Consider the following 19,860-nt stretch of genomic DNA (forward strand, 5'->3'; position numbering starts at 1 on the left):
CCTCTGTTTTCCTTTGCAGTGTGAGAAGTGGCTTACATAGGAAGTTGTTCAGGAGCACTATATCCTTCCTAATCAAAGTGTTAGAGTTGACTCAGTGACAGTATTTCAGTCAGTAACCACCTTCCTGAGCTATCCAAAGAGCTGTGTGTATATTAAGATGCATTTTTCTTTGGAGGGTGATATATATTAACTGTAAACCTGGCATGCTGCTTTTCAAAAAATAGATTTGTTCAGCGGGGTTTTTAATATTTGTGTTTTTCAGTAGGAGGTTGGTTCATGTTTTCTCTTTTTGGTCTGGAATAGAAAGACAAAAGTATTGTTGAAAGGGGGAAATAAATTTCCGTGGTTTAAATAGTTATTGTCAATTGTGAAAAAAATACATATTTTTTTGAAGTAAGTGGCAGAAATTGATAGAATTATGGCTTCTAAAAAACATAAAAATCATACATACCTATACCCACGCTGTTAATGTTTTGTGCAGCATTTATAGCATAGTTTTGCTACAGCTTATTATATTGGGTTTCAGTGAATCAAAGTGAGCAGTAAAATGTATTTTTTTTCTGAACTCTGTCATTCTTTGTTGATTTGAGATATACAGGATATATAGCTGAATTTGTTAGAAGTGTAACAATTCTGAAAATATAAAAGCAAGTAATTTTTTCCGTGTTTAGGGCCAGACTCTGCTAGACTTATTTGCACAATATAACATGTTGCCATGAACAGCAACGTATGTTCTGAAGTCTAACTCAGCCAGACTGAGAATCTGGTAGTAAAATCTGGTCCTAGAAAACAAAATGATTGCACTTTTTTGCAACAGATTGGGCAGTTTTGGGGAGCAGGTAGAATAAAGACTGGTGAAATCATAGATAATGGTTATGTTAAATTGTCCAATACAGTGATCTGTAAACTGAGTTGATTCAAACAAAATTCTTTTTAGTGCAACCAAATACAATACTTCCTGGAAGAATAGTGAGAATAGTGATCTTGAATGATTACCAGTGACTTGAAAGTTAAACTGCACTTTGTGCTCGATTAAATGACTTTTTTTACATGAGTGTCCCATGCAAACCTATGGTGAAAAGTGTGTAAGGATCCTTATGTATGTAAACAGTGGAGTAGTGAGTTTGTGAAGTTGAAATAAGTACACAGGCAGAAAATGTTCTACAGTCAGGTATTGTACTGCAGGAGGATTCAAAGAATCACCTAGACGTAGAAGTTGCTATGGAAATAGTGGTCTTTTAATTTTTAAGCTGTGAATTGAGATGAGACCATTCAAAATAAAATTAAGGTACTTTTTTAGTTTAACTGCTTGAGCAAACGTCTAAGACCAGTGCTGTATTCCCCTTTTCCTGACATTTCTGATCAAGGTTGTGTGCCACCCTTGGGGATGTGTATTAGCCATTTGAAATTGCTGAGGCTTAATGTAGCAGTAATTAGGTGAATTTATGATCTTGGATATGCCAGAAGGTTTATCTGCATACAGTGTTATACAAATGATTTAATGGCCCCTTCCAGCCATAACTCTGTGGAACGCATCTTATGTGGTAATAAGAAATGTGTTTCAAAGTGCTTGCTATGATTATCTTTTGTTAACAGGCATGGTACTGTTCAAATTAAATTAATAAAAAGTTTGCTTTTTTTGCTTTTCATTTTTGTGAGGTCGTATTTACAAAGTTTTCACCCTCACAATATTAAACATTAGGTCTTTCTTCTTGTGTTTTGGCATGAGCCCAATCACCAGTAGTCTGTCAAAAATCATTTGAATATGTGTTCACTGCCTAGGAAATATTTAAATGTCTAGCCATTGGGTTTAAGAATAAGTTATTTAAAAAACTTCCAATTTGCTTTATTTATTTGGCTAGTCTCATTGTCTTCACTTGGGTTATGGGAGAAAAGAAAGCATAGGACAGTGTAATCTGGGAATGAATAAATTGATGCTGGAGATTGAAAGATGTCTAACTACCAAAATAGAGAGTTTCTGGAACAGCCTACTAGTAGGAGTGGTAAAGGCAAAAAATCTTAAAACAGAAGCCCTAAAAAGAGTTATAATGAATCATGAGTAGTTTGTGATATGGCTGCCTGCTTCTATGAAAAGTTATGTAACCTTAGACCCAGTAAGACTTCTCTGCAATTCTCATTTACCTTTCTGTATAACTGAATTATGCTATTTGGCTTTTAGGGCAGAAATATTTGCATTGTATCACCCTATTCTACTCTGAATTTGACATGCAAGTGCTGCATTCAGTGATACATGCAGTGATATCTAGGACAATAAATAAACATTACAGGTTGGAGCCGAGATGATATTCTGTTCAATACTTGGACAAAATGTTAAAAATTTTCAGTCACAAAACAAAAAAAATTACTCAGTGTGATAAGGAAAACTTTTAATGTTTTTTGATTTTGTTATTAAGTGTTCAAAATCATGCTGTCTATAGACAGATATGTATTAATAGGTGTATAGCTATATGTCTGCTAATTCTGAAGTTATATTTTGTCTTTCAAATAGTGACTCTTTTTCCAAAAGCGTTAGTCCCTTGTTGTGAGATAATGGTAGGCTTCTATATCTAGCTGAATAACATAAAGATACATGAAAATAATGATTTTTAAAGAATGCAATAAATATATTAATATCCCTTCTGGTCTCTAAATCACAAGGCATCAGAATTTGAGAAGTGGAGAAAAAAGGGCTTAATTAACTAAATAGTGCTGTCTATACACAGACCTCTTTTATGTCTGATCTTGTGGCTATTTTTATGGGTAGCCAAACTAAAATACCTTTTTGTTATCTGACAATGTCAAATCTCATTTTTAAAAAAATTGTATTGATAGTTTTTAGTAGAGGTTTTTTTTTTTTAATTATTAAATGCTTACTAGTGGTCATTGATAATTATTACAGGAAATCTTGTACTCATGACTATTACAGTAAATTAACAGAAAAATTTGTTTTGTTCTTAACTGTTGAATTTGAGTTCAGCTAACTTCCACTTATGTCCTCTCACTTTTCAGCAAGTTTTAATCCACTCAGGGAAAAATCAAGGCTTTCAGTAGCTAATTTACCTCAGTAGATTCCTACAAGCAACAGCAGAACATCCCTTTTGCTCTGCCAGTGTGTGATATTCTTGTGTCATCACACTGAGTCTGTACTCCTCAGATCTGAAGTAAAATCATGCATATACTTAGGGCCCTTTGTAGCCTGTCTTTGGTGCTGGTTCCAAATTCAGCTAAAAAAAAGAAAAAAACAAAAAACAAAAAACAAAAGACTGCGCTTCCAGTTCCCTGATGAGAAAGCTGTCTGTCAGTCTGTAGTGAGGCTAGTGAGCGACAGAGGCTGCGCAAATCAGTGTACAAACAGAATAAGAGATTAATTGCTCCCTCACTTTTAGTGGCTAGTTTGTATCTTCTAATACTTCAGGCTCTATGTTTAGCTTAATGTAATAAAGTATTTGTTTAGCATTAGCCACAATTATCATACTGCAATTGAGTCTGATGTTCTAATCAATATGATCACAGCTTTATTTTTTAATGCTTGTTAAAATGGAGAAAGACTACAAATGTTGATTGATCCCTCTTCTCTTGTAATTCGTAAATCCACCTGTCCAAAAAAATAGTTACGCAAACAAATACATAAACTTTGCTAATCTTGTCTGACTCATTATGAATTTTTCTAGCTGTTCATGTTGACTTCTAAATAAAGATTTTTTCCAAGTTTTAAAAGTAAAAGTGTTGAAATCAATACAAAGTTCAAAGGTGATTTTTCTTTTCTTATTTTTTTTAAATGTAGCATAAAGTATTTCATAACATGGAGCATGATGTAATGTAGCGTTTTGCTTTGCTTTTTTTGTTTATTTTTCTCTAAAATGTCAATCTGCTCAGAGGTCCTCTCTTGAACAGTTCAAGTGTTCAGGCAATTTCTTGAACACTTGGAGCATTCCTGTTTTCAGGCCTTGTGCTGGTATCTCTGACAATTTTGCAGCAATAGATGACTGTAATAAAAGAGACAGCAAAACATGGAGTCATCTCATGGATAGTTTCTTATCCCATGGAAATGTTGTAAAGATAAGCCCATTAAGTATTCTGAGATACTCACACATGACAATTATGAGGGACTTGTACAAACAACTTTGGTGTTTGTGCAGCCCTTCTTGGAGCACGTGCTGATGTGGATCATGCTGCAAGTGTGCTTGCACCATGAATCACCAATCCACACTGTTGAGGAGCACACGTGATCTGTGCCTCCTTGTGCTCCTAAATAAGACAGGCTCTGGTGGAAAGGTGTAAAAGAGCTTTTATGCTTCCTCATTACCCTCCTTTCTGCCAGGGCAGGGAGATGGATCTCACTTGTTCTCTCTTATTGAAAAAATCTATTTCCGCAGCAGGTTATATTTTTTGCATAAACCACAGACAAGCACAGTAAGTGCTTCATATATCAAGTCCTTCCCAACAGGACTTGAAATTTGTATCTAAACCCATGGTTGTTCAGACAGACTGTGTGAATGGGTTTCATCTGATCAAATGTAGACACCTAGGTCTGTATTCATTTTTCCATTCCTTGGGCATCTAGTGCTGTTTGAGAGGCCAGAAGGTCACATGGGTCTAGCAGATATGACACTATGCTGGGTAACTATACCTTTTTGGAGTAGGAGCTGTGTGTCAGTGAGGGTCACCACCTGGAACACCTCAAATGGCATTGACAACAGCACCAAACCTGCACATGGACCCCCTTCTTACTCTGAGACACAGAGAGAAAGAGACTGAGAACACACATTGTCTCTTTCTAGGGTACCTGATTAAAGTAGACCTAGTGCATTAGGCTCAAAAAAGGCAAGTTTATCTTCCTATATTATATAAGATGTCTACATTCTATTCTAGATAGCTACTGGATGAAGATGGATACCCAGCGATATTCAAAGTTACGTGAAATTAATCCCACCCATATGTCTCCTGTAAAGAACCAAAACAGTCATGCTCTGTAATATTCCTTCACATAGACACTGCATTATGTCCCTTGAGAGGGAGATGGGGAATTGACTCTGTGTCACTGGCCTTGATCACTCTTGTTCTGAGGCTATTGAAACAACAAACACTGCTGGCCATATCTCCTCTGATATGGAAAGCATTAGTTGCTGGCATCAGTTCCTTCAGCAATTGCAAAGTGAACATCAGATGCCAGCATTTTTTATTAAACCAACAAGATAGGCTGACCAGATTTAAGGCATTGCTCCAAAAAAGCACAAGAGAATAGTCTGGCAACAAAGTGCATCCACATTTGCTAAAAATTTGAGATTTTGGGAATTTTTGGTTTGATATTGTTGACAATGAAACACTGAAACAAATCATGAGCTCCCTGGTCTGTCTGCAGGGAGTTTTCTATTATCTATTCTAGGCATCAGAACAGAGATTAGAGCAGAGATGCTGTCCTTCAACATTCTCACTTGAAGTGCTGTTTTCATTGCAGGGACTGTTCGTAAAATTTGCTGTACAGGGACAAGTCACATCTGAGCCTGAGTGGCCTTTCCAGTGACTTGCAAAAGGTTATAAATTACCACAGCTCATTAGGAACCCTGATCAATGTGGCACTGGGCAAGGCAAGGCATTTCTGCTTCCCTGCCAAGCTCAGATTCCAGTTGCTGGGAGGCTTCTTACTTCATCTCACTCAAGATATTCTTGTGCAAGACTATCAAAGCGTGAGTGATACCTGTTAGAGACAAGAAGATCATAAATCTGCAGGATAACATTTTTCCTTGATAAGATATTGATAACAACATTGGATTCAGGAGTGATCTAGGTGTTTTATTTTAACCCTTTACTAGAAAAAGGGAATATGCTCCCCAGAAAGCAGAGAGCTTAAATATGACTGCCCTAAGTGCAAATCCTATCTGATACATGTACATAACAATTGCAGTGGTCTTCTCACCATTGCAGTCTTAACTATGACACAACATCCAGCACCTGCATAAATAAGAAACAAGAAAAGATGGCTGGCTGCATGGAAACCATTGATAAAAATGAAAAACAGCAGTAAAGGTTAAAAGTTGAAAGTAACTAAGAGGACTTCTTAAAAAAGCAGTTGGTGACTAACAGTGAACAGCTGTGCATGTAGCCACCTCACATCCTTCAAGTCTACAACTCTCCAAGGGTGCAGTTCGCCCCTTGTTAGACAGCATGGGTGGAATGTGTCACGTTCTGGTTCCACGTCCCACAGTGCTGTCAGCTGCAAGAACCAACCTCCCCAGGAGCCAGGCAGCAGAACCAGTGCAAGATAACTGTTGAATGCTACAGGGGAGAACCTTCTCCCCCTCTGAGGATGACAGACCAGAGAGCATCAAGGCAGCACCAGGCTGCATTTAATGCCCATGCATTTTGCCTTGCATTCATAAGCCATGTGAGTAGAGCAGTGTGGGTTTTTTCACCCTGATCATACTTTCTAATTAAGGAAACTACTTTTAAATGATTATATAGAGCACCTGTATTCTTCCATTGAAAATTTTTTCCAGTCTCTCAGCAATCTGCAGTGCAAATGTCCAGTGCAAATTTCATTGCTACTTCCAGTCTTTTCTCCCCCTTTTAGTACTTGCTATTGTGCAGAAACAGTGCTTTGATCACTGCAAACTACTTTAGTACTGACTTGGGCTGCTAAAAGATGGCTATATAAAACTTCCTAGGGTACTACAAAGGGGACATCAAAGATGGAAGAAGAGGGAAGGGAAATTTACTGCAACACAGGAAAAGGCTCAGCTCATGATAAATAAAAATCATTAGGAAGATGCTGTGCAGAAAGCAGCAGCTGTAGTAGAAGCTGTGGCATGATTTAAGCCCCAAATCTTAAATCACAAGGCTGGGAAACTCATAATAGCTTTCCAAATACCCTTCACTATGGTTTTTACATATAGCTCTGCTAAAATTGGAGCACGTAATACCTACTACTTTCTTTCTATTTCCCTTCCACTTTTATTTTCTTTTTTCTTTTAAATGTAATTCAGGCTTGTGAGATAAGATCTATTAATTCAAAAATCGGTGAAAGATCATAGAATCATGGAAGTTTGGGTTGAAAAGGAAGACTAGTTCCAAATCACCTGGTATGGGCAGGGATACCTTTCACTAGTATGACCAGGTTGCTCAGAGCTCCATCCAGCCTTGCCTTGAACACTTCCAGGGATGAAGCATTCACAACTTCTCTGAGCAACCTGCCTCATCACTCTCATAGCAAAGAATTTCTTCCAATATCCAGTGTAAACTCTCTTTCAGTTTAAGGTCATTCTCCCTTGTCCTGTCACTGCATGCCCTTCTAAAAAGTTCCTCTCTGACTTTCTTGTAGGCACCCTTTAGGTACTGGCATGTTGCTGTAAGGTTTCTTCTCCAGGCTGAACAGCCCCAGCTCTCTCAGCGTCTCTTCAGAGGAGGGGTGCTCCATTCCTCTGATCATCCTGATGGTCCTCCTTCTGGACCCTCTTGATAAGGTGGCCTGTAGCAGACCTCCACTATAATGTCACCTGTCCCTGCCCTCCCTTTAATCCTGACCTATAAATTCTCAGTTGGCTCCACATCCATCCCCAGGTGGAGCTTCGTGTATTCCAGCTCTTCCTTGACATATTCTGGTGTTTAGAAACTTACTCTTTTTCCTTCTTCAAGCTGATCTGTAAACAGATGGAAGTTTGGAAGGTGCTAACTCTAAAAAATTGTACTTTAATTTTACTCTTGATGAAAAGTGATATAAAACCTGATCTTTGGCAAAAATAAAATGCCACGTAATACCCTGTCATTTCTGTTTTCAGTTTGTAAAGCCAATAAACATTCTTAAAACATTTTGTTTGCTGGGCCATCTTGATTAACCAGTATCTAGTTATATATTTCAGTTATTACTGAATAACTTGTATCAGTTAGTGTCTAAAATAAATTAATTCAAATAAGTGTTCCCTGCTTTCATTATTATTTACGACTTGGAGTTGACAGTGAGATCCCAGTTTCAAATTACGTATCACAGAACCCTTGTCTTCAGGACACTGTAGCCATGGCAAAGAATACTCCGTCTGAGAGTGCACAGCAAATCTAGTCACCTTTGGGGAACTAATATGTCAAAGAACAGCTTTGTCTGTTTGCTTCCATCCTTCAGTAAAACTATACTTCTCCTTCAGCCATATTGATAACCACAAGCAAGGAAAAATATGTATGTTGCCAGCACATGAGCCACTGTAGCAGATTTATTACTTTGAAATACCTTTTTGTGGTTTCTATTATTTAGAATTTATGGGTTGAAAAGTATGTCAGTTTATTCTTGCCATGCTATAAGAAATATAATCCTAATTTTAATCTACAGGAATATCAATTACAGATGAAGCATGCAAACTCTGGAAGTGGTGAGAGCATTCTAATTTTGTGCATGGAGAAAGGTGGTGAGATAGAAACCCATGTAAAATAATGTAACTGAATGTTTAATGGTAATAATATCAGAATCAGTTAAGATGCAAGAATATCTACCAGATATATGACATTTTAAGGAGTCAAATATTTTTAAAGCGGGTTGCACCTCTGTAAGTTGTTACTGTTTTTTCCTTGATTTAAGCCATAAAAAAGCCAAATGAAGTGGAAGTAAATCTGATTTTACAAAGAAATTTTAAACATCCTGGAATAAAACTCAACTTTATTTTATTGGCATTTCTAGTAACACTGTTTATTGTTAAGTCTGACTAAGTTCCTCTTTTTTTTGCTTACTTATATTATTTAGTTTTGGCTTAAATTTTATATATTAGATGGTTGTCTCAGGTAAATTTTTTTTAAAATGCATTTTGAGAAAAATGGCTCAAGTTTCTAAGTATGATGAAGGAAAAGAAAATTTTGCTATAATCATAGAAAAAAAAAAACCATAAACTTTTCACTGAACACCCTGCCATCATTATAGGTATACATATTTGTATTGGTAGTGGGGGAATGCTGTCAAATCAGGGTTATTTTTCTTTAATTTTTCCCCAGAAATTTTGCTCAGTTTTAAGCTACAAAGTCTTGAAACACCTCACTATTCACCATGGGAATTTGTTTGCATTTGATAGCTAAATTATATGAAATTTTATCTACCATACATGCTCCATCTTTCCTCAGGGATTGCATATTGACTTGATTGCAAGAGCATCCTTCTCTGACAAAATGTGTGAAATTGCTCCATTGCACAGCTGCATGGCATTTCAAATGCAAATATTACTGTGGGCAGGGGCAGTTTACTGAGAGATGAGAATCACAGAATAATGTTAAGTTTGAATGGGTAAGAAAGTTTGAAGATTATCTGGTCAACATCTTGCTCAGAGCAAGGCTCACTTCAAAGCTAGATGAGGTTTCTCAGACCCTGATCCAGCTGTGCTTTGTGGATACCCACCCAGGAATGGAGGCTCCACATCCACCCAGGGCAATCTGTAACAGTGCTGAACTGTTCTCACTGTGAAAAAGTTTCTCCTAATATATAATTAGAATATTCTTCGCCCAAAGATGTGTCGGATGTGTCCCGTCCTTTCATGGTGTGCTCCAAGAAGAGTCTGGCTCTGTTTCCTTTAAAGAGTCCTATTATACTGTTGAAGACAGCAATAAATCCTGCTTAGCCTTCTCTTTGAAAAGCTGAGCAAATCCAGTTCCCTCAGCATCTCCTCATATGCCATTTGTTCTAGCCCCCTCCTCATCTTTGTGGCTGTCCCTGGACTTGCTCCAGTTTGTCGAAAGCTGGCTTTAGCTTGGAAGCCCCAGACTGGAAGCAATTTTGCAACTGCCAAGGACAGGGGAACCAGCTCTGCTCTCAGCCTCCTGTAGATGTTCCTGTTAGTACAGCCCAACTCCTGCTGTGTTTCTGCAGGGGGTTATACTATTCCAGGTGCATTGCTCTGCGTTTTCCAGTGCTGAAATTCATGAGATTCCTGCTGGGCCATTTCTGCAGCCTGTTGAGGTCCACCTTACTGGGAGCTGTGCTCTGCAACAAATCCTTGACTCTGCATGTTCCCTGTCCCCTGGCTTGGTATCTGTCATTAACTTGCTAGGGATGTGGTTTCTCCCTTCATCTCTGTTGTTAGTGAGATATTCACCTCGGTATTGATCACCCATGAATACTACTGCAAGCTTGCCAAATTTCAGCTGCTGATAAAAGTCTGTTGAGACTAGCAGTCGTTTTCCATCCACCTTATAGTTTATCTGTGCAGCCCCTATTACACTTCACTGGGATTGAGAAAATTGGTCACTCTTGTGCCTTTAGGGCCTTTCTTCTGTGTTTGGAAAAAGTCACATAAGCAAAATGCATTAAAAAAAATGATCTTGCAGTAAGGGAAGATGGGCTGAGGAGAAAATAAAGGTGGTCTCAATGAAGAACAGGATGGGGCCAGTGCAGAACTCTGATGGGTCTGGTGAGGTAGAAACTTTGGATCTCTGACGAGGTGCTGTAGCAGGCTGTAGTGAGCCATGAGACAGAACATGGAGGAGGAGGGCATGCTCTCGTAGTAGAAAATAAATGATGTTCCTGGAAAAGTTTGAGATGAACTGCAAAAGTAAGATGAGGGAGAGCCTCCAGAACTGAAAAAGCTGAAGAAGTCTGAACTGGAGACAAACAGTGGAATTTAAGCGTTCTCTGGCAGTGTGACTTGGATCAGGAATGGGCAGTAAAAACGACTGAAACAGGGCAAGTTTGTGTTAGGAAGCATAGAGAAATAAAAAGGCTCACAGGGAGAAACAGGGGAGTTTTCTCCCAACAGATATATGCATCTCTTGCATTTTGTTGCTGTCTGTTACACATATAGCCAGAAAATAATGGATTAGCTCAGATGTTGGTTAGATCAAAGGCCCAATGTGGCCGATGTTGGTGCTGTACACATGAACTTCCTTCACTGCTGAAACAAATGCCAGTCACAAAGACTGATTGGATTTTGATTATTTTAATTCCTAAAAGCCTTGGTATTTCTCATATGCATAGAGAAGATAAAGTCATGAGTGAGATCATAACAGCAGCCTTCCTAAAGCTGAGACATGCCAGAACTAAATTTGTGTGCACAGATCTCTCTCTCTCTCTGCCTGATGTCCTAACAGGTGAAATGAAGGCACCGCTGTTTTAGCATACAGGACCCCTGTGAAGATTTACTGGTGTCTGTAAAGTGTCCATCTGTAATAATGCACTGAAAATCATTTGTGAAAAATCGACAGGACTGTTTCCATAGCAGACTTCACTAAGAAAGAGGACGTGATGTTACATATGAATAAGGGTGAAAAGAACTAAAATATTGAGTAGGTACTCAGTCAGTGAGGATGGGTTTGGAAACTAGCAATGGTATTACTAAATGCAGTATCTGAAATGGAAAAAAAAATCCTGTTTACAAGCTTGCTAAATACACATACCCAGCATACTTCTCAGAAAGAATGGAACATCAATATATTTCCACTTCAGTCCTTATAAGGAATTGTATGTTCAGCTACCTTGCATTTATTTACTCTATAGGTAGATAAGGGGTGACTGCACAGAATCAAGGAGTTCATATTTTTTTGTTATGAGCACTTGGATATGACCTTCAGTTCATTGTGTTCTTTGTTTAAGATGAAGGATTTTACTGGTTTTATTTCAGCAAAGCAGTGAAGATCTTACTCTTCAGAGAGAGGGATGCATTTTGGTACAAAATAAGCAAATATAAAATGTTGTCTGTAAGCACCCCTCCCCCCTCTTTTCTTTTTTTTCTCAAAAACTTTTAAGACCATTACTTAGGACAAAGCCTGCCTTTTCAAGAAGATTTAAAACGTTGTATAGATAGTACCAGCTTTTTAATAGTTTTTAAAATGGCATCTTTAGGTGTTAATAGCTTCAAGCTGTTTTTATGTATGGCCCGTTTTCTGAGTCATAAATGCCTTGTTTCCTTTCTCTTTAATTTACTTTATTGTCAACAAATGTGGATCTGTCTAGAAATGACAAGAAACCTGAAAGCTGCATTGCCTAAGAGACTGGTCCCACTTCTGCGTGGTCCTTCCAGGTTTTTTAAGAACTAAAAACCAGAGGAGAAGAACAAAATTATTTGTCTTGTTTATTACAGGGAAGACATGGTAAGAAATAAATGAGAAGAGGTCCCCAAGACCACCATTTCATTAATTCTGATAAGAGCCATGTTTGTGTCATGTAGCAGCCTAAAATGGATGAAGTCTGGAGGTATTCTTTGTTATGGTCAATTTGCTACCAGATTACTTGGAGAAGTTCTCCTTGTCCCACAGAAATTCCTCAGGTACATGCCTGCCAACTACTTGATCCTTTTCTGATGACATCTGAGGACAAATTTTAAAAAATAAGGACAAGGCTTCTGTCCTGCTGCCAATCCTGAATCCCAGATTAAAAACCAGAGTTTTCATTGCAACATTCGCTCTCTATGTGGGAGAGATATTAAAGACTGTTTTTGTGAGAACTGAGGCTCCTTGAAAAGTGTAATGCCAGATGTAAGTTAGTCCAATGAAAATAGCCTAACTAGAAATAAAAAAAGAAACATGTATCTAATGGAAATGTGCTAAAGGATTTCACTGCTTAATAAATCTGAAATCACTAGTTTTATTGTAAACCTCAGTTGTCCCAGCGTAGTCAAGGAATGGAATGGAAGTTTCATTTACTGCATACTATAAATCATTACTTCAGAATCACTACAGAAATGTTTAGAACTGGTATTTCTGCAGCTGGGAAGTGATTGGTGCATGCTGTCCAGTGGTGTGGGGCTTTTTTTTTGTTTTTTTTTGTGTTGTTATAGTTGATGTGGTTTGTTTTGTTTTAGTTTAGTTAGTTTGTTTGTTTGTTTCTGACGGCTTTTTTTGTCCATGTTAGGTTCTGCATTAAAACTGTCATGGGGAAAAATTAATTGAAAGGCTACTTTTATTCTTTAGATTTCTATTTTGTCACTCTCAGGACTCTCAGGATGTGGGGCACTGTTTCTGCCATTAGATATATACCCAACTGCTCTGTAAAGGGAACAAGATGTAAAAAATGTAGTAAAAAATCAATTTGTCCTTGCAATCAGAGGTCCTGAGATAGATATGTTTGAAATTCACTACTGATTCAGATACTCAGATGATATTAATCCTCATACTGTTAGCTGAAGTCTAATACTGAATGGAATTATCACTGCACTGGAGTAATTACTATTAAATAAGATTTTGCACAGATATAATCTGTAAGAGCATTTCAATGATATTTTTGCCCAAATGAATTTGTGATGATGAGAATATCCATAACAAAAGGCTGAACTACTGTGATTCATTAATTTAGCAAGGCTACCTTGTGGTTACAAAGTATTTTTGAGGAGAATTGATGAATTTTAAAGCAGAAGTAGATACTGCATTAGGAGTCATGCTGCTAAACTTGAAATTGCCATTTGAAATTTTTTTACTTTTTATTTCAAAGTACTAATAACAGTTGCTTAATGTCTTAAAAAAGTTTGAGCTGGTTCAATTTCTTTTCTTAGAATATAATCTTTTTGCCTTTTGCATTTGCATACATTTATCAAAGGGTTTAAGTGAACCCTGACACGTTCAGAAAAGTATCTCTTGTCTCTTTAAACAAAAAAGAATCCAAATAATTTTTAAAAGGTGCTTTGAATATGAATCAAATTTAATAAACCAAAACCTACTTGCAGGTACCTATTCATACATTAAAAGCTCAGCTAAGGGTTGATGCCTGTTGTTTTTGGTGGATTTTTGTGCATTTGCAGAGCTGCCCCTTATGATCTCTCTCCTTCCTTATGCCTTTGTCTCACCTTCTGACTCACTAACATGTGCAGCAGCAAGCCTTCTCTTTGCCTCTGATGCAGAGTTCTGTGTACTGACCTTTCCAAACCTGCTGCTGTGGGTATGGTTGCACCACTGTTCAGTTCTTGAGGGATGTGTGAGCCAGAGACGGCAGCTGGAAGGGAGCTGAGCTCTTGGGTAGGAATGCAAAGGGTTCTCCAGCAAGGTTACCAGGGTTATCAGCAAGTGAAAACAGGAATCAAGAATATGTCTCATATGGCAGTTCCCACTGGGGTTTGTGGAGCAGTGCTGAGGCTGGAGAATGAAGAAGCTGTTAAGTCATATTTATTCATAATCTCTGCACTGTTGGCTTATCTTTCCATTTCATGTGCTATACTGTTCAACATGACCTGATTGAAGCTGGTTTTGGATTCTGGATTTGGCAATATACAAGAATTATTTAGAATTACTTAACTTTGTAATCTGTAAATTCACATCATTATGTATGTGAAATTGAGTATGGTGCTAGATGGAACTAATGAAGAAAGACAGTACAATTTTAGAACTTACTGATGTTTCAAAATATTTTTGTTAATTAGAACTAAATTAAATCCAAACCAGAAATAAATCAAAGAACAGAGGCTTATGGGCAGTAATTGAAACATCTTCCTGTTTGTCTTATAGAACACTTTTGATATCACAGAATCACAGAGTGATCAAGGTTGGAAGAGACCTTCAAGATCATCTAGTCCAACCATCAACCCAGCACCACTATAATCACCTCAGGATCATATCCCCAAGTGCAACATCCAGATGCCTCTTGAACACTTGAGACAATGACTCCACCACTTCTTTGGGCAACTTATTCTAACACCTAACCACTTTTTCAGTGATTTTTTAATCTTCTTGAAACCTCCCCAGACGTAACTTAGGGTCACTTCTTCTCGTCCTTTCACTTGAGACAGGGCAGAAGACACTGACCCCCACTTCACTTCAACCTCCTTCAGGCAGTTGTAGTGAGTCTTCTCAGAATAAATAATCCCATTTCCCTCAGCTGCTCCTTGTGGGACTTGTGCCCTTTCTTGGACTTGCTCCAGCACACTCCATTTTGAAGTGAGTGGCCCATAACCAGACACAGGATTAGAGGTGTGGCCTCACCGGTGTCGAGTACAGGGGGATGATCATTGTCCTGTTCTTGCTGCCCACACTATTCCTGATCCAGGCCAGGATGCCATTTGCTTTCCTGGCCACCTGAGCACACCTGGCTCATGTTCAGCAGCTGTCAACCAGAACCCCCAAGTCCCTACCACTGAGCAGATGTTGAGCTACTCTGCCCTAAGCCTGTAGCAATGCATGGGATTATTGTGACCCAAGTGCAGGACCCGGTACTTCACCATATGCAGATTACCTTATTTTTGAATACACGGACTATCTGAAAATCAAACATTAGTTTTAGTCATATTTATACCACAGCAAGCTTAGATGAGAGCCTAAGCTCTCATCTAAGAGATGGTGTTTTCTCCTAACTTAATGCTTGTTCAGGTAATTTTCTGGAAGACTAATGTCTGAAACAGAGTGTTGAAAGATCTTGGAACCATTTAGGTGTGAGGAAATGCAAAATATTTTAGGTGTTTTTGGTGAAAGTTGTCATAGCTGCTGGCTCTTGCAGGTCTAGTGTCATGAGAGGCTGTGGGGCTGGGATAGGATCCTGCTGGTCCTCCCAGAACAGATTTGAGGAGGGATGGGCTGTCAGCTTCAGCTCCACTGAGCTGCTGCTTTCCTGTCGAGGCTTGGACAGGACCATGGTGGGTTAATAGGTTTGCTGTGCTAAGCGTAGTGCAACATCCACTTCCAACACTCAGCAGTATGCAAAAAAAAAATTTTGGCCTGAAATGAGTAAATAGATGGGTTTTCTGCTATAGTTAGCCATTAAAGAGTATTATGCAACAAACAGAAGTTCAGACCTGGACAGATTATTTTCCCCTTTATTTGTAAGAGGCATGCATATCTGTAAAACGAATATTCAGCAGTAGTCCCTGGAGTCTAGTAGACTGGTATTAGGTGTCTCCCATGTGAATGGGTAATATATTTTTAAACGTCACGATGGAAGTGTGGCTGTTGTGTCCATAATACTGTACATTTAATTCTGCATTTATTTGTCTAATAGACTTTTTCCTACCTTTGTAATTTAAAGGGCAGGGAGCAATTACTGTCTAGCAACAATAAAAAGTGAGAAGATTAATGAGGTGTTATACAGTGGCACCTGTGAAGAACTTGAGCTTATTCTGTGTCACTGTGAGGAATAAGAACTGCCACAAATAGATGATATGGATTTGCCAAAGTGAAATACTACTCTTTAATGTATCACCAACACAAGAGGCAAGTTTATGTATTTCTCATGGACCTATTTCTCACACATTATTGCATAAGTTACCTCAAAAATATGTCAACAACCATATATTATGTGCAGTTGGCTACATGAATGTATTTCCTACCTTTCATGAACCATGTTCTATTTGCTTTCTCTTGATTGCATAGTCAGTATATGGAAATTAATCTTTGAACATTATCTCAATAAATAATTTAACTACTTTGGGATAGTTTAGAGAATTTGGATATGTAAAACTTACCCTTTACTACTCAGTTAGTACTGATGACTTGGAAACCTGGACATGAAGAAAGATCTGCAGGAAAGAGTAGATCTAGAGGAATGAGGAAAAGAACATTGTCCAGTTTTTCAAGTTGCTCTTTATTCTATTGTAATGTAACCATTAGTCTGATCAACTGAAAGCTGACACTGAAGGAGTATTTTTCCCCTGTCACATTACTGGTCACAATTCCTATGGCTGAATTAGTAAACCAGTGTGACCACACAGTTGAGATCCTTCCTTCTTCACTCTGCAGTTTCTGGCCTCCTCCCACCTCAAGTCTTGTATGTTAAACAGCGTCACTTTTCTAGTTTTCAACATCTATGTTCTGAAATGAAAGGAGGGATAGACTGCCTGTCTGGCAGCAATTTACAGTTTCTATGCTTTGGACATAAAGAAAAATTACAGCCTTTGTAGCCTTTAACACTAAATTTTCAGAGGTGATGTCCAAGAGTTACTTAGAGAGAGGCTGAGTGTTTATGGCTGTCCTTGTTTGAAAGCAGAGCTGTAGAATCTGAGAAATCAAATAATTTTGAAAATCACTTTGGCGGGGGTGTCTCAAACTGCAGCCTTTATATAACAATCTGTTCAGGTTCTGTTTCTTGTTATTTCTTACATGGTTCTGAACTCCCCATCCCAGCAGGTGTTGAAGACCGGGCTGGAAAGGGCTCTGAGTAGCCTGGCTCATGGAAGGTGTCCCTGTCCATGGATGGAGGCTTGGAAATAGATGATCTTTAAGGTCCCTTCCAAACCAAATTCTGTGATTCTATGATAGTCCTAGCATGTGTAATTTTCAGTCTCTGGAGAACCTCTGTGACATATGCAATCAATAATTATATTTTATGTTACTGTGTGTTAACAGGCTCTGGCCTTAAAAAGCTAGGGCACACCTAAGAACTAGAGTACATGGTATTGACAGACTCCACTGCTGTGTGTCAAACTCTAGCGTGTTTATCTCATGGTTTTCTGTTCATTATTATTTGCAGAATGACTTGGCATGCAAAGTTGAATTCAGCAATTTCCAGAGGACAAGTATAAGTCAAATACCTCAGCTGGATCAATGTTTCCTCACAAACAACTATGACTTTGTGAGGCATCTTATTTCTGTGCATCCATCTTGCCTCCACTTTGACTGAAAGGACAAACCAGAGCATGCTTCTGTAAGGTCTGCATTTCCTCTACTAGGGTCCAGGCTGTCCAAGGCTGAAACTTGACATAATTTGTTAGTAATTTTTATTAACAGAGGAAGAGAAGTGTGTATTTGTGTGTATGTGTGGGTATATATATACATACATATATATATATATATGTAATAAGCTACAAAGCACAGGCATTCTGTTAGCCTGATTGCCCTTGAGTACTGTGACCATTGTTGCAGCCCATCCCTGCCAGTGAAATGCAGTCCTCGTATGCAGTGACTGGACAGTGTGATGTGCTTTCAGACTGGCTGTTTGTTTGCCTTCTGTCAGAGCTTTTTCACCTGTCCTTTGATTGGCCATGGGCTTTTTCCCCATCAGTTACCCTTGTTACACTTTCAAGCATATGACTTTCAAGTCATTTAAATGGCTGGGAAGCATATTCCTTGTACATGTACCAGCAGAATCAGAGAATAATAAAGTATCCTGGGTTGGAAGGGGCCAAGGATCATCGAACTCCCGGCCCTGCACAGCACCACCCCCAAGGGTCACACCATGAGCCCGAGAGCATTGTCCAAGTACTTCTTGAACTCTGTCAGGCTTAGTTCTGTGACCACTTCCCTGGGCAGCCTGTTCCAGTGCTCAGCCATCCTCTAGGTCAAGAGTATGTTCCTAAAATCTAAACTAAACCTCCCCTGAAACCACTTCAGGCCATTCCCTCGGGTCCTGTCACTGGTTACTACAGAGAAGAGATCGTTGTCTGCCCCTTCTCTTCCCCTCACCAGGAAGTTGTAACTGCAGTGAGGTCTCCCCTCAGTCTCCTCTTCTCCAGGCTGAATGGACCAAGTGACCTCAGCTGCTCCTCATGTGGCTTCCCCTCAAGGCCCTTCACCATCTTGGTCACCCTGCTTCAGATGCTAATAGCTTTATATCCTTCTTGTCTTGTGGCACCCAGAACTGCCCCCAGCACTGGAGGTGAGCCCATCCCAGCTCAGAGCGGAGCAGGACAATCCCCTCCCTTGCCCATGTTGTGCCTGATGCCCCCCAGGACAGGTTGGCTCTTCTGGCTGCCAGGGCACTGCTGACTTATGTTCAACTTGCCACTGACCAGGACCCCCAAGTCCCTTTCTGTGGCACTGCTTTCCAGCCCCTCATTCCCCAGTCTGTATGTACATCCAGGGTTGCCCCAACCAGGTGCAGAATCCAGCACTTGCTCTTGTTGAACTTCCTAAGCCTAAGGTGATTGCACAGCCCTCTGATTTGTTTAGGTGTCTCTACAGGAGCCCTGTGTTATCCCACTAGTGACAGGTAACCAGCCTGATGTCACCCCACACACTACAACCCTTTGTGTCCAACCCATGAGCCAGTTGCTCACCCATCTCACAATGAGTTTATCCAGCCATGAGCTGGACACTGTGTCCCGAAGGACACTGTCAGAAACAGTATCTAAAGCTTTACTAAAATCAAAAGATTATATCAACTGTCTTCCCTTGATCAGCTAGGTGTGTTACCTTGTCATAAAAGGAGATTAAGTTTGAAAAGCAGTTTGTGTTGTCCTTCAGGGCTTTTTCAATAACTCCCAAAATAATCTTCCCAAAAATTTTACCTTAAATTTGTGTATTTATTAGTTTGGTTTGATGAAATTGGCCTAAGCACAAATAGGTCTGTATGTTCAGGAACTGTTTTTTTCTTTCACTGGGCCCTGAAGTGTGCAGTGTTAATCCAAGGGACTGCAGAAGCCCTGTTCCTAGGGATTACTGTTTTGGGACAAAAATAAGGAACTTCAGATAAACCTTTTTTGCTGGGGTAAGTACTCAAGTATTTTTACAAGCAGCTGTCAGATTTTCTCAAGTGCCACCTTCCTTCTCTGATGCCCATGGTGTTTTTGAATTTGGCGCCCCTGACTAGTCTTTTTTTTTTTTTTTTCTGTATTCTTGCAAGCAGCTGGCACCTAGTTTCTTGGAGATGGCCTGGTGGTAATCTGTTCGGGAAAATGTTTTTTGTCTCTTCTCTAGCTGGTTCAAGAGGTCTGCATGCACTTTGATGAACTTCAAAGCACTACTTTAAGTAGTCTTTTATTTCACCAAGGTTTATTTTCCTGTGGCCTAGAGCCCTCAGATTTCTTTGTTGTGACCACACGTGGCTGTACTAGTGTTTTGTTTCAAAAGTTCATTTTGAAATGCAGTATGCCCCTTAAAGTAACATTTAAGATTTCATTCTAACGAAATGTAATTTGAAATATTAGATTGGTTTTGGTTGGAATTTTTGAAACAATGGTATCTAAATTATAATGTTGTATTTTGTAATCAGCTTTCCTCATAAACAATTTTTTTGAGCATGTTGTAAATGAGAAAACTTAAATATTT

General features: G+C 39.0%; 1 protein-coding gene across 1 annotated transcript in view; it reads left to right on the plus strand.

Annotated features, from left to right (window-relative positions):
• Positions 1-19,860, plus strand: part of ESR1 (estrogen receptor 1) — a 161,813-nt gene that overhangs the window by 53,265 nt on the left and 88,688 nt on the right.

Source organism: Pyrgilauda ruficollis, unplaced genomic scaffold (assembly GCF_017590135.1).
Source record: "Pyrgilauda ruficollis isolate IOZ18807 unplaced genomic scaffold, ASM1759013v1 scaffold24, whole genome shotgun sequence".
Taxonomy (NCBI): Eukaryota; Metazoa; Chordata; class Aves; order Passeriformes; family Passeridae; genus Pyrgilauda; species Pyrgilauda ruficollis.